Below are 15,396 nucleotides of genomic sequence, written 5' to 3'. Positions count from 1 at the left end.
CCTAAATTAAGAAAAAAGGCTATAAATACTCATCCTAGACACAAAGAAATGGCTTGACTTAGCATACAGTAGTCGCAAGCATCCAGTTCACTGCTGGTGCAAGAGCGCAAGCCTGGGTGCTGGAAATAGCATGTGCAAAGCCCACAGCAGGGCCATGTAACAGCCCTGGAGCAGCCTGGTGCCCTCCATGCAGGCACTTGCCTCCAGCAAGATTGGGATCCTGCCCTAAAACTCCAGCTGCAGGTACCTCTGCACCCATTGCGACACAAGGCAGCACTTACGCCAATGTGGCCCTGTGAAGACTCATACCTCCAGACTTTCACACAGCAGACGGTTGCTAGCCAAGCCATAAACCTCTTTAAAAAGCCATAGAGCTTCACAAAAGCCTTCTCTTAATAGATTATTTGCACCAGCCCTGCAGTCTCAGCAAGCAACATGCTGTCATAAAACCCATTCTCATGCTATTTCAAAACTCCTCATCAGCACTCGCCGCTGCCCTGCTCGGGTTTTATTTGCCACGTTATCCGAACGAGAAGGGTACGTTCCAGTTGCACAAAATGCAAACGGGGAGCCCTGGGCTATTTTACCACCCACACAGTTAATTACACCTTCAACAGCCAGTGGAGGGTTGGGTGTAGAGGATCCAAGCCCTCCTGCGGCTAGCAGAGACACGAAGACCGGCTGGCACCAGGATGCACATCCCACCAGCGCCCTGTATCACAAGCTGGAAGAGATACGAGTTGGTTCTTACCAGTGGGGTGTTCATAAACCTTAGTGGATTTCATTCCCCCCCCCCCCAAGAAGCCAAAGCTCCCACACCTAGACTGTTGTTTTTGTTTGTGCATAGGTTACTTTGACACAAACTTGGCACATGAAATGAAGCTTTTAAGCTTGTGCTGTCAACGAGCTGAAGGTGAACAAAGTGATTTCAATGAGAACCACTCAGTTATAACCAGGTTTTGTGATGTGACCAGTTGTTCACCACATTCCTCTTCCCTTCCCGAGATGGTTCCAGATTAACTTCTGTCTTTTGCCAACCCTACTACGCTTAAAGGCAAAAGCAATACCTGCCGTAGAGAAAATAATCATCGGCTTGCTGCAGACCTGTATTTATGGTACTTCTAGGGTCTGGTTTCAGTGGCCCGTTCCCTTCCACTCAAGTCTGCTTTCTCAAAGTCATTGCTCTCCTAATCATTCATCTCACCTTCCAAGAATTTACCCTTTATTTGTGTTTTCTGTACAGAAATCTCATTCTAAAGGGAGGTAGGTGGGCCTGCGAGGTTTTCTTAAGCCACAAATGTGGAGGGCACAGAAGAATTAACAAAAGTATAACCCTTCTAAATAAAGAACCTACTTTATTAGCTGCTAATTGAGAGCTACGTGTCTCTTCATACTGAACATTTATGTCTAATGGTGTGGGGAATACAGGCACACAAAAGCCTTGTCAGCTTGGTCTTTTAAAAAAGAAAATAGTAATGCAACTGCGTTCCACATCTGTTATAACGTAAGGAAAAGACAATATGAAGTTATCCTGAACTTTTATCTTGGCTGCTTGCCACTACTTACTGAGGTTCACATGTGCTTGCTGTCATTGGGCTTGCCCTCTCTGGGCTTGGGGAGTGGTGGGAAGAGATGATAGGAGAAAACGTTGTCAGCTACCATAAGTCTATAATTGACTGACACAGCCACTTACTGAGCGTTACTGCTCTGAGAGGAGTGTTCGAGGTAAATTGGGCTGCTTAAAGTAACCTAAACCACAGGTTATTCACCATTAGGATTTCCCCATCTTATTTGCCCCCAGCAGAGCTGAAGCTCCAGTAGAAAATGTTCCATCCATACAGGCTGTCCCATGCCATGGACACCCAGACTTGTGGTACAGCAGGAAAGGGGACAAACTCATCTGTGTTTGTCCCTGCAGGAAGACACCTGCAGGTCTTTAGGAAACATCCAAAGAAACGGGGGGGGGGGGGGGGGGGGGGGGAACATGGTTTTATGGACATCAATGGGGGTTTTGCCATCATGGTTTTACTCCTAGAGTTGATCCCTCACAAAGATGAGACAAGCCAGCTGCTTTAAGACCCTCAAGCTTTATACGCCCAATACATTTCTATCCCCAACTAACAGGAAAAGTGACTTTCTGGGCTGGAAACAGGCACTGCAGCCTTTGCCAAAACCACTTCCAGATTGTACAAGCAGGCTCCCAGCGCTGAAGGCAACAAGTCCCCATCACAGCCTATGTCCATTGGTACTGAAGTCAAGGAATGTTTTACCATTATGAATCAACTTTACACTTCTCTTCAGGAGTTACTACTCAAATAACACGAGGCTATATGGGGTGAAAATAGGTTTTTTACTGGATGCCTAGAAACAGGCTTTCATGTACTGGTTTGACCATCTAATTGCCAGCTTATCTCTTCAACTTTATGATTCACCTCAAGGGAGATCAACACCCAAAATATTACTTCAGCTTCTGCAGTTTCGGTTAGGCATCCAGCTGAGCATGATCCAATTTGAGCAGAGCACTTGAAACACCCTACCTACCCATATTTTGGATGTGTTAATAATAAGCTACAATAAGCATAAATCTCACGGAATGAACTCAGATTTAAATGCAATGTTTTATGAAGTTATATAAAAAAAAATCATATCTGAAGAAAACTTATTTCTTGGGGTAATTCCCCCAGCTCAGCATAGCACCAAGAGAAAGTAATTCATCCCAATTGGAGTTGGGACTCAGCCACAAAGCCTTGAAAATGGTCCAGATCTGCTCCCTTCCTTCTTCAGGGGTGATAAAATATGGGGGTTTTCTTTGACCTAGGAGAGAAGAGGGGGCAGAGGTAGCATTCAGATGTAGGTTTGCATCTCAGCACCCTTCATGAGAAGGATGAAGTGTCTGTGTGGGGACCACTGGTCCATAGCCACCACTCAGCTGCCTCGTGGACCACTTTCTGGGCTAATACATCTACTCTCATGCCACGCGTTAATAAAACACAAGAAGTAATGCTTTCTCAGACCTCTGGATATTTTACTTCGTCTCGGTATCAGTTTACAGCCACCATAAATCAAGCAGTTCCCCCTCCCTCCTTCCCTAATGTTTTATAAACTGCAGAAAGTTGGAGTCTTTTTTTTGGCCCAACAGCCTACATATCCTATAATAAATGCCTCTCCTAATGTTGCTTTATTTTATCAATATTGCTAGACTTCTTAATGGGACTCTAAGCTCCTGACTAACAAAATATATTATCTGTCATATTCTGTATTTATTTTTACTGCTAGGAACAATGATGCTCTATCATGACCAGCACAGGGTAACGAAGGTCAGAGCCCATTAATTGAAAGAACACATGGGCTGACCAGCCGGTCCTATACCCTGAGGGATAAACCAGCACCCACAGCCACTGCTCTTTGGGGTTGTGATGTACCCCTGTAAGAGGGGCTCAAGCATGTGACACCCGTTTCTCCCTAGTGGGAAACAGCACCCAAAGGATATTACGCAGCACATTATGGATGAGTTTTGGGGGAAGGCAAAAAGAAAAATATCCAGCCAGGGTAGCACAAGGTTGGCTTGCCTTCAGGAAACGCCTGGTTGTATGCAGCAGCTGTGGTGCGAGTAGTACAACAAATTCACTTACTGAATGACAACAGCTTTATTGGCAAGCCAATTCAATTAAAGCCACTGCAACCAACAAAGTCGCAGACAGCGCTCGCCGCATAACGAATATGGAATCATGCCTACGTTTCCCCAAGTGCCCTCAGCCCTCCCTGTCCCTCTGCATGAGAGGGAAAGGGATGAATGAATTAGGCTCAGATGATGGTAATTAATGGCTTGGCTGTCAGAGAGGCATTTTGTCGGCCCGGCAGTTGAAAGCTCCATATTACAGATAAAGTCCCAGCACTGCCCAGACAGGGTAACCCGCCTCCTGGAATGGTGGGAGCAGGAGAGGGGGGAGAGCGCTGCTGGTTTGCATTGATCAACGTTGCACGGTATTGATAGGTAAATAATATGTTCATTTTTCATTTTCACAAAACATATCCTTCAGGCTACGGTTACGGGAGCTCTGACATGAGCTTATTAAGAAAAAAAGTATCCTTAATGCCGGGCTAAACACAAAACAAATATTCTTATAAAATATACATAAGAATCCATTTTTAGCCTTTGGTAAAATAGATAAAACCTGGAATTCTTTTTTGTTGTTGTTGTTACATTAGAACTTTGCTTTCTAAGGCAACATTTCATTTGGGACCTCCCCATGCACACATGGGTGAGAGTGGTTTTCTGCTGTTGCTGAAATTACTCAGGATTCATCGCCTTCTGCAGCACAACAAGTAATTAATTGATACTGCCCAGGTAAGATGACAGGGGTACTGTTTTCCCCCAAATCTCTGTAAGGGAAGAATTAAGACTTAGGCCTAAGCTCTCAAAATGTCTCACAAGACTTCTCTCATTAACTCATTTATGAATAAGACAAAAAAGGAAGAAAGTACTGAAAGCTTCTGGAGGAAACCCAGTTACACCAAAGCCACAGGGAGTTTCAGTAACATGGAGGTGGGAGGATCAGACCATCACCCAAACCCGAGTATCTCCATCTCAAGCAAGCCAGCATTGTTCCTGGCTGGTGGTACCCCACCTGTACCCCAGGTAGGTTATCACTCCACTGGGGTGCTACTATCACAGCATCCCCGTTGCTGCAAAGGGCAAATGGACGCCATTCATTTCAGTTTCCCTTTCCATAGAAAGGAAAAAGCCTTTATAGATGCCCCTTGTTGCTCTCCTTTCCACATCCTCACTTCCCAAGACCCAGTGCTAGCTCTGAGGTGCTAAGAGTTAGATACAGCCCTAAACCCCACATCCCTTTTTAAGCTGGAGTGGAGGCAAACTGAATTCAAAGCAGCAACCAGGAAGCTCAGGGTGTTTCTGGGCCTTTTTTCAAGTTTTGAATTATGAAATCAAATCTCTTTTCGGAGCACGCCAGTGTAATTGCCTGGCTGCTTTCCGTGTCAAAGTGACCAATACTTTCTGCGCCTCTGGGAATGTAAAACTGAAGAAAACATCACTCATTTGGACGTTCATTATGTGACTCGTTATTGTACATTAAACATTTGTATCCTTAAAATAATGGCCTTGCTATTACCAGCCACAAGATTCCCACTTCTCGGTTTAGTTCAAAGATGAGGGCACTGCCAGAGCTCCGGCAAGGTGACACCCAACACTTAGAGGGCCATACTACAGTGAAAAATAGTTCTGGTTTTGTTGGTGTCACAGAAAACACACGCCTTTTCATTTCCAGACAGCATTTCAATGTTCATTAGGGAGTAGACTAATGGCACAATCCTTAATCGCTCAAACAAGAACGGATGAGAGCAGCTCAGGGTCCGCAGGAGTCAAGGATGATGTTTTAATGGATAAGTCTTTATCTTGCAATCCTTGCTGTTGGAGTTACTCAAAAGCTATCCCGTGGGGATGCAAGGGGTGAAGAAGGAGCAGCCAAAATGATTTCAACACTGTAACACCACCAAGCTCACACCTCAGGCTACCACTGGGCAATGCCAACAAGACCTTGATGGATGAAGCCAGGCTGGACTGGTTGTATGTATAGCGGGACACCTAACAGTGCAAAGTCACGCCATCCCGGACAGTGACTCATTGCCTGGGAGATGCAATCCTCAAACAAGCTTTCATGAGGTTGCCACCAGGCATTTTCAAACCAGTCCAGCCAGTTGTAGTGAGGGTTTGCCAAAAAACGAATAAAGCTGACCTTTGCCAGGGTGTTCAGAGGAGAGCGGTTTGTGGGGAGGATAGACCAGGGCTCCGGTGCCTTCAAGTACAAGGTGATAGAACACCACCAAGGGAGGGGAATGGACCATTAAGACTGGTGGTGTTTGGAGACAGACCCTTGTGTCCCAAGAGGCTTGGGTTGAGCTCAGCACAATGCAGACCCCAGACATGTTAGGACTGGGTAAGCCTGCTCCACTGCTTCTGTGGTGGTGAAAAAGGAAGCAAAGGTGTCCTTGGGCTGGGTCTCCTGCATGGAGCTGAGCCCATGGGGGTTGAAAGGGAATAAAAGGACCTGGAACCAGAGGAGCTGGTCTGGCTTTGATGCAGGACCAGCATCTGCTGCACTTTCTTCTATCCACCCCAGTTACAGGCAGGACACACTGTGGGGTCCCCCAGCCCCAAATCCTGCCCACCTCCCTCCAGCCCTACCCCACCACTCACTAAACTGCAGAGGGAGATTATTTAAATAGCAAAACCCAGCAGTTTGACATCATCTGTTCTCCAGCCACCACGCTGGCTTCTGCAAGGTCCCCTGCTACTTCCCCAAGGTAAAGAGGAATTACCCCGTCTTGGTTTCATCCCTGACTCACCAGCGAGGGCAAAGCTAGTCACAGTACAAAGCTGCTCATCAGAGAGGTTGAATATTCCCTCCCTTTGGGCACTTACAAGAGATGCTGATGTCCCCAAGTGATATAGCTTGGTTATTTCCATTAATTTCACAGCGCTTAGGGACATCCAACGAGCTTCAGACCCCTAAGATACACCTACCAGCCAACTGAATTCTTCTACCCACCGCAGCACTAAAATACAGCCCTTCCCCAAACCACGAATTGTCAGGTACAGGGAAGAAATACATATTTCTGCCAGGATAACGGAGCAACACATCTTCTCACAATGAACACACCAGCACAGACCGTGCCTCCAGCTCTAGAGGTATGCCTTCAAAGAAGCAGTTCACAATCCTGCACACTCGTAACACCCAGTGTGTTTCTCTTGCACAAAGGGCTAAACTGAGCCCACAGTGCGAGGAGGTTATAGAGGCTTTACAAAAGTCTAATGCATAATCCATGCTGAGCTTTCCTGTCCCCATGGCAAACACGGGAGAAAGATGGTGTAATATAACATACATTGCAGATGTCATACCATGGGCATGGGGAGATGACACATATTTGCGAAGAGCTACAATCTCAAAGAGAGGAACATTTTAAAGAGCAGCAGAAGAGAACAACGTATGGGTACCACTCACCTGCCCCATGGAAAACACCTCCCAGCAAACATCTCATCTTCCTCATTCAGAACAGCCCACAGTGGTCACGTAGAGGAGCAGGTTGAGATGAGGTGCCACATAAGGCTCAGCATGGCACACAAGTGAAGCTCAACAGGAAGCATCTTGTCAAAGTCGCCATCCTCTACAAACTAGGTGAGAACGTCCTCTCTTCTCTCCCAGAGCAATGCAACTTTACTCCCCCATATCCAGAGTACACTCAGTACCTTGATGACCTGGTCTGTGATCAGAAGCACAGACCTTGCACAGTCCCAGAGGCTTTTTGAGTCCAAAGATGCTTTCTGAGCCAGCCAAACTCAACTGAACACCACAGGCGTTGCCTCCCAGGTCCAAAGAAACAAAGGCAGCTGAAGTGCAAGTACGAGGCTGCAGAAGCCAGAGCAGATCCTGGGTGAAGACTGGCATCACAGTGCTGCTGGGTGACACTGGGACCACTCACACTCCCAGGGGACCCACTAAGACATCCAGAGAGCATCAAGGAAAATCCAAAAACAGGCACTCTCACCATAGGAGTACAACCTGCTTCCAAACTCAACTGCAGCATTTTCCTCCTAAGTTTGCTATCAGCCCATGCCTTTATCAGCTACCTCTTAAGCATCTGTAACCAGGAACAGCTGGAGGTGCAGTAAACTAGGTGTTCCATCTGTGGGTGATGAGTGGATGGCCACAGCTGAAGACTATTCCCATCCCTGGCCAAGCAAGGCAGCCTTGGATGCTTTCTGAGCAGCTATAAGAGGGTTAGTGGGCCAGGTGCATCTTAAAGGCTGTAGCCTTGTCTCCTCCATCCTAGAATCATAGAATAGTTAGGGTTGGAAAGGACCTCAAGATCATCTAGTTCTAACCCCCCTGCCATGGGCAGGGACACCTCACACTAAACCATCCCACACAAGGCCTCATCCAACCTGGCCTTGAACTCCGCCAGGGATGGAGCACTCACAACCTCCCTGGGCAACCCATTCCAGTGCCTCACCACCCTAACAGGAAAGAATTTCCTCCTTATATCTAATCTAAACTACCCATCTCTGTCCCCATCCCCAGCTGGCTCCTGGCCCTGGTCATGCCTGGGGCTGCCAGTGAAGCCTGTGACCTGTAGCTGGCTCTGCCCACCTAGGTCAGACCCCATGGGACAGTGCTCTATAAGTGAAGTCCCAGGAAGAGCACGTATTACCCATGGTATGACCCCCATCATGGAGCAGCTCCAACCTCACTGACTCTCTCCTAACGGAGATAGCATGCTCCAGTGTCCCAAGTTTTCCAGTAAAAATCAGCCATGGGTTGTTGTGTTTTGGGACATTAACTTTCTTTTTCCTACTGAAGGTGACCACATTGTCAGACAACAGTCCTTGTCTTTATACCCAGTAGACATTTGTGTGTGATATCAGTAAATCTGTGCAAAGCATGGGCGCGAGTCAAGCAGCAGGGAAGGCAAACTGCTTCAATCCAGAATTTACATCATATTCACCAAGGATTTATTTACTTAATCCATTAGCACCGATTTTCGTGATAAATTGTCCGACCACGTGTCACAGAGATGTAACCTGGCGCACGTGAACCAGTGCATCAAAGTACATGAACCACCAGTGAGTTGGCAGCTGAGATTTGTTCTGCAAGTGTGGGAGTCCTGTGGCATGGTACCTTCTTGTGCAACCACCAGGTTACAACAGCATGAGATTTCGGTGGAAGGTCACCAGAAAGCCCTCATCACTCACCTCTTAGTGCAAGAGACCTGCCCTGGCTTTAATTAAGGGAAAGAGGATGTCCCACATTGTTTCAGGGGGCTTTACTTTGTCCTCCCATTGCTTGGCTCATGGGTTCCTCCCCACACCCATCCACAGCCCATGGATCCCGTATGTAATTATATATTAACTAAACATCCTCACTTCTTCTAAGAAAGAAAATATACAACATGCGTATGCTTTAATCTGAGCTTAGAGGGATGCAGGGCCCAGGACTCTGAAATTGAAGGAGATATTTATGTATTTGCTAAACTAAAACTCCCTGGCCTTTTAGCGACCATGTAAAGAGAGGGGGGTAAAAGGGTGGAATGAAAAGGCATGCTGAGGAAAAATTATTCATTTTCCATTGGGCTCATGTGTGCGCCAAATTATCCCTTAATGTAAATTCTCCTGCACTTTTACTTAAACAATATTGGTAACCACAGCTCAGCACTGCTCCTCTCCCCCAGGTTTGGCAGGGGCTGGTTTAGAGAGGCCGGTGGTTAACCATTGCGGGATGAACATCCACAGGGCAGAGCTGAAATACCCCGGTAATTAACTATGGGTTAATCATATTTACCCCAGCTCTGTTGTTCCAAGATTCTCAGACAAAGGCTAAATTCAAGAAAACTTAAAAAGAAACAGATCTTCAGAGCTGATTTATTAGTAATGCAATTAGGATGAGAGAGAGCATCTAATTACCAAGTACTCTCACTTCTCCCCCCCTCCAAGCTTATTTAAAGAGGAACCTCTCAGTGCAATAACTGCTTTCTGGTTTACTTTATTTCTTGGCGTGGCAGTTGGTGAAGCAGCTTCAGTGTTTTCTCAGCTGCATTTTTATGTCAATAGCAAGAATGGGATGAAACGGTTCGGACATGTCAAAGGAGGGGAAAAAAATAACAGTGATTGAGGCACTAACGTGAAAAACACCCCAAAAAACATTTCAGAGGAGCGAAAAATGCACCTGAGGCTGCAATGTGATTGAGGAGAGGCCAGAAGAACAGGTCATGCATGTGGCTGTCCCTCCGCTTCCCAGAAGCGCACGTAGGAAAGCACTGATGGAGTGCCAGGACGGTTTGCCCTCGGGTCTATCCCATGCAGATACATAATTACCATGGGAACCAGTGGCATAAAACCTTGCATTTAGCCCACACAAGGTCTGTAATCTGGAGCAGACGGGGTACCAGAAGTGCAGCCGGGCTTGGCTCTGGGTGGGCAATAGCCAGGCTATAAGCCCCACATTGGTAGAGCTGGAGCTGCAGTGATTAATGCACATTAAATAGCAATAGTAACATGAATGCAAAGCATCTCTTCCATGCAAGTGGCTGCTCAGCTGTAGATCCTCACAGACACCCCAAACTCCCACAGCAAGGACCTCAACCAGCACGAGAGCATGTCCATCCATTGCAAAACCTCTTGCAATTCAGGGCTGTATAGTGTGTGCCTCTTTAATTACTGCTTATTGTTTATCTCTCCATGAGCCTTAGAGCTCTGCGTCTTGAAAAGCTTAGACGTGTGTTAGAATGATATGTGGCGGCTTTGTTGATCTCATTCTGTTACTTCTATTATTCTAAGTTTGGCAATACATAAGTAAGTGTGAGGCAATTCCCATCACTAATGCATCTATGAGGAGGGAAGGGATGGAGATGCATTGGTGGCCCCAAATGAGAGTGAAGGAACTGACCTCTTTGGAGATGGGGAGAAGTTCGGGGGGTGGGGAGAAGGGAAGATGCTGAGCAGAGCTACAGGATGGGATGCAGGCGATTGCTGAATGCGCATCTCCAGCAGCCCAAACCCTTCCTCACTTATCTGCTGGGTGAAGGCAGAGCCTGACACCGCTTGCAGTGAGGAGAAAAAACCAACAACAACATGCAAAAAAGACACCTTAAAAGCACTCCCACAGCCCTCTGCCAAGCCACCTAAATCCTGACCTGGAAGGAAATACCCCACCTTGTCCCAGGCTCTTGTGAGTCATGCCAGAACCTGCCAACAATGCAGGCAGAAGGGCCCCAGCACCGGGGCTCCTGGTGGAGGGAGCGGCATGTCCAAGCCAGGGCTATCAGCAAAGATCATGCCCTTCCTGGCTGCACCTCTCTATGTGGGGAGGATTCACCTCCACCTTCTCAATGCAGTGCAGGACCCATCAAAGTCAGAAAAATCATCAAACTAAGTCCTGTCGCGTTAAGTATTTCTATGAGTCCCACTGGTTTTTGACGCTGAGCGCTGCTCTTTCTCACTCCTTAAATCAGAGCAGGTATAAAAATCAGGCCTTGTGTCATGCTCATGAGAATATGTCTGGGAGGTTTGAAGAGAAGCACCTCTGCACAGACATCTGGCCCCAGGCAGGACCGTGCTCTTCCATAGAAAACCTAGGCCCAGAAACATCATTGCTGTGGCTGGATGTGCCCAGGAGCCATCGTCCACCCAACCCACCGTGGTTGGCACACCACAGGGAGGAAGCACCCATAACCAGGTACAGGCCAGCTGCTTGTGCTGCTTGTAAATCAATAATTCACTGTTTCTTAAGTTATTATCCCAAAACACTTCAAGTACACATAGAATCATAGAATGGTTTGTGTCGGAAGGGACATTAAGGCCATCTAGTTCCAACCTCCTGCCATAGAAAGGACACACCAGCTTCATTCATCCCTGTAGCAGCTCCCAAGGAGCCACCATTAAGCCAGACCCAGATCCATCTCTGGGGTGATGGTGAACCAGATATCAGGCATCACTCTGTCCTGGAGCAAACCCTCCCTGCAGCCCTTCCAGAGCATCCTCACTGATGGACCAGCCAAGCTCCTCACCATCCAGCCTTTTGCTGGTGCTGATCCTGAAGCTTTTCTAAGCCTTGGTGGTGCAAACATCAGCTTGCAATGGGGGTGTCTGCAAGACAAATACATCACTTGCTCCCAAGATCTGAAGAATTTCTGGGGTTAAAGGCAAAGGCTGGATTTAGGGCACCACATTCCCAACCTCTGCAACCCAGGCACAGAGGGAGGCTGGGGTTTTGACTGGGGATTTTGGTTCGGGTTATGTTCGTCTGGTTGGGTTATTTTGGTTGGGTTTCTTTCAAGCAAGGTGCTGCGTGATATTAAACCCTATTCCCAAACACCACCAGAGCCACACATGGGCACAGACCTACATTTAACCTCCCAGGGAGCTTTTACAATCACTTTCATAACTCACTCACCATCAGGCTTTTGCTTTCCCGATGCATCACCCCTCATCTCTGCTCAGCTGCAGGAGAGCGAATCTGGCCTGAGATGCAGAAACACGTTGTTACTTCCTACGCCATAATTGCAAACCACAAGGAAGAACATCCTTCCTCATTTCGGGGCTAAAAAGCTACAAAACCACAACCGCCTTAGCGATGGCGATAGCAGGGAGCAGGAGGATATCCCCTGTGCAGATGTTCGCCCTGCCACCCGCACCGTGGTTTTGCACAGAGGAGCTGGGGCACCCGATAAAGCATCAGGGTCAGAAGGATTTACGAGGCTCCTATTCCTAAATCGAGGGGAGGGGGAGGTTTAGGGGCTGGGAAATGGTGTGGAAAGCACCACCAGTGAGAGATTATCACCAGGGTTCGGCTATGAGCTGTGCATCATCCTGATACTTACTCTCCACCTTCCTGCAAAGTTCACTTTGTGAATGAGGAGTGAAATTCCCCCCTGTCTCTGCAGCTGGGTGATTTTTGGCTGTGCGCATCATGCTCTGGGTGCTCCTATGTGGATCCAGGAGGGGAAAACCACTCCTTTTCTTAGTTATGAATGCCCCATCCCTGGCAGTGTTCAAGGCCAGGTAGGATGGGGCTTGGAGCAACCTGGTCTAGTGGAAGGTGTCCCTGCCCATAGCAGGGGGTTGGACCTGGACAGTCTTCAGGTCCTTTCCAACCCTGACCATTCTATGATTCTACATATATATCTACAAGATACCCTGGTATGTCCCACTCTATCCAAAAAAGTTGTTTTGTTTGATTTTGGGGGTGTTTCTTTTTGTTTCAATAGGTGTTTAATACTATGTACAAGTATTGAGCCCCCTTCGGCACTGCCTGGCCAGCACAGCCCCCCCACCAGGGATCAGCTGAACGACAGCCCCATAAATACTTCCAGCCTAACTAACCTATGGCCCCATACAGCTGCCTAGCCGGTCCACTAACCCTGTTACCTGCTGAATTTATGAGTCTTAAACAAGATAAAAAGAAGGGAATACTGGATTTATTTTCTTTCTAAAAGGAAAACTCAAAGCAAGGAGTCTATATTTCTAAGGGTTCAGCCAGCCCAGAGCCTGACAGCAGCCACTACCTACCACTATTTTATGGTCTTTGCTGGCTGTATCAGTGCAGCTTTAAAAAGCAGCAATATTCCCTGTAAACAGTAGTTTGGGAGGGGAAAAAACCTAAGTATTCAATTGGCAGAAAGGGATAGGGAGGCAGCCTTGGGACGAGAAACAGGTTTCAATGCACAGCTCAGACTCGCACAGCCGTAGTGGTCCAGCTGGAGACTGGGGTTTCCAACAGCCGCTTTTCCTAGCCTTTGGAAAACCCTGTTATTTCATGCCCCAAACCCCAAGCAGCAGCTGCAGTGTGGGAATGGTGCCCAACCCAAAAGTCCGGCTGCAGCCCCCATCCCAGTTTTCATCTCCATAGTTGGAGAGATGCTCTACAACTCCTCCAAACAAATAAAACCACCTAATCCCTGGGCTTCAAATGAACGTATTTACCTGTTCTCCCTATTTTAGTCAACCCTTGACCTCGTGTGTTATATAGGAAAGCTGTATAATGCCTACCTGAAAAACAACCTTTCAGGGTAGGGGTTTGTTTTATCTTCTACATTTAAAAGACAATCCCAGCCTCCCATTGATGGCTCCAGCACAGGCAGCTGAACCAGGCCTTTTATCTTTAAGGATGCGAATTAAGAGTACCACCTTTTCTTTGCTTTTTTGAACAAGTCTTGACCTTCCAACCCTAAAGCTGGATGGAAACTGGACTGAACACTGAGGCTCTCCCCCTTTTATCCCAAATGTCCTCACCTTGCTTGCCATGTCCTTCTCATGGCTCCAGACTTTAACCTCCAGCATCACACAGTGAGGGCAAAGGCAGTGACTATGCCACCTTCTGACTTCAGAGGGAGGGGATAAACTATAAAGTAACTTTAAAAGGCTCTGGGAAACAAGAAATGGCCAGAAAAGAAACAAACTTGGAAGATATGGTGAAGCCTCACCCTCCTGGCGTGATTTGGTGCCTCGAGAAAAGCACCCTTTTGGTCCCTTCAGCAGCCTGTGTGTTGTCTATAACCCATAGCCAACACCACTGTGGGTATCACAGCAGCCCAGCTGCCCCCCAGAAGGAGATGTAACACCAAGGACAGGAAGCAGGTTGTCAAGAAAGTCAAAAGTACTTCTTGACACACAGGGCACCAGTGTCAGCACCGAGATGCTGACCAGAGATGCAGGAGGACCCAGCTAGCCACACTGGAGATGAAATACTTCAACCCTAGGGCAGGTTGCAACCCCAATTATACCTTTAGAAACCCACCATGATGCTGCTGGCTTTAACTGTGGTCCCCATCTGAACCCAGTGTGAACACACGCTATCCAACCCACAATAAACACCATGATAAGCTGCTTCTGCTACACACACCACCGCTCAGCATCCCCAACTCTGCCTTCAGCAGCTTCTTCATGGCCTGACTTACTTTCTTCTTGGGTTTCTTTAAGTACACAGCACAAAAAACCACACACAGGCCAACTTCAGAGATATTCCCACTAGAAAAATTAAATACTCATAATGCTTTCTTAAAGTGAATTGGGTCCCTTAATTTGCATCTTATAATAAGGATGTTATCATACTGGTTTATGGCTCAGCTCTTTAGTTTCCATCTCTCAGGGGCTAGATTTCCCCTCATGAGTTCAATAGATGTCTGTGAACTAATGTAATTTTTTAAAAGGCTTTTCTCCTGTATTAACATTACAACCTCTATGAGTTAAAGGTTTTACTTGCCCAAGCACAGGGCGTGTTGGTGTTTGAGAGCCAGGCACTGTCCTTGCCAGCTTGGCCGCAGAGGATGCTGCAACCTGGGGTTAATCCTAGGCAGCGGGTGGAAGCCTTCCTCACCTCCTCACACCAAGCCGAGCTCTCCAGCGTCCTCCAGCTCTTACATTTAGCTTAATTATAAAACATTGTCACTTGAATATTAAAATAATGTTTAATACACAGAAGGGAATAAGCCAGCCCGGAAAAATGCATAATTTCCTCATGCCTGCCCTGCTACTCGCATGCAATGAGCTCTGTTCTTTTCCACCCTTTCTCCTGACTGCCTCTTACATGAATACACTTCCAAGAGCCTTTAAAAAGCATTTAAATCCAGGGAGGCTTTCCCCATCTCCACACTTCCACATGGTGCCCATCCTCAGGAGGCAGAGCAGGGCTGGGGTGGGATTCATCCTCTTGTCCCCCTTCCAGCCCTGCATCCATACGGCAGCACCAGGGTCTCCGGGAGAGGAAAACAGCAATGACTTGACTTAAATCCCAGAGGACGTTTTTAAACTTGCCCAAATTAGGGCCCAGGGGCGGATGCTCAGTGTTTCAAAACAGCCAGTCTCCGAGGTGCTCAAACACGCCA

This window comes from Lathamus discolor, chromosome 5, assembly GCF_037157495.1.
Source record: "Lathamus discolor isolate bLatDis1 chromosome 5, bLatDis1.hap1, whole genome shotgun sequence".
NCBI classification, from domain to species: Eukaryota; Metazoa; Chordata; class Aves; order Psittaciformes; family Psittacidae; genus Lathamus; species Lathamus discolor.
The sequence above is the reverse complement of the archived record's forward strand: the minus strand, read 5'-3'. Positions refer to the sequence as shown.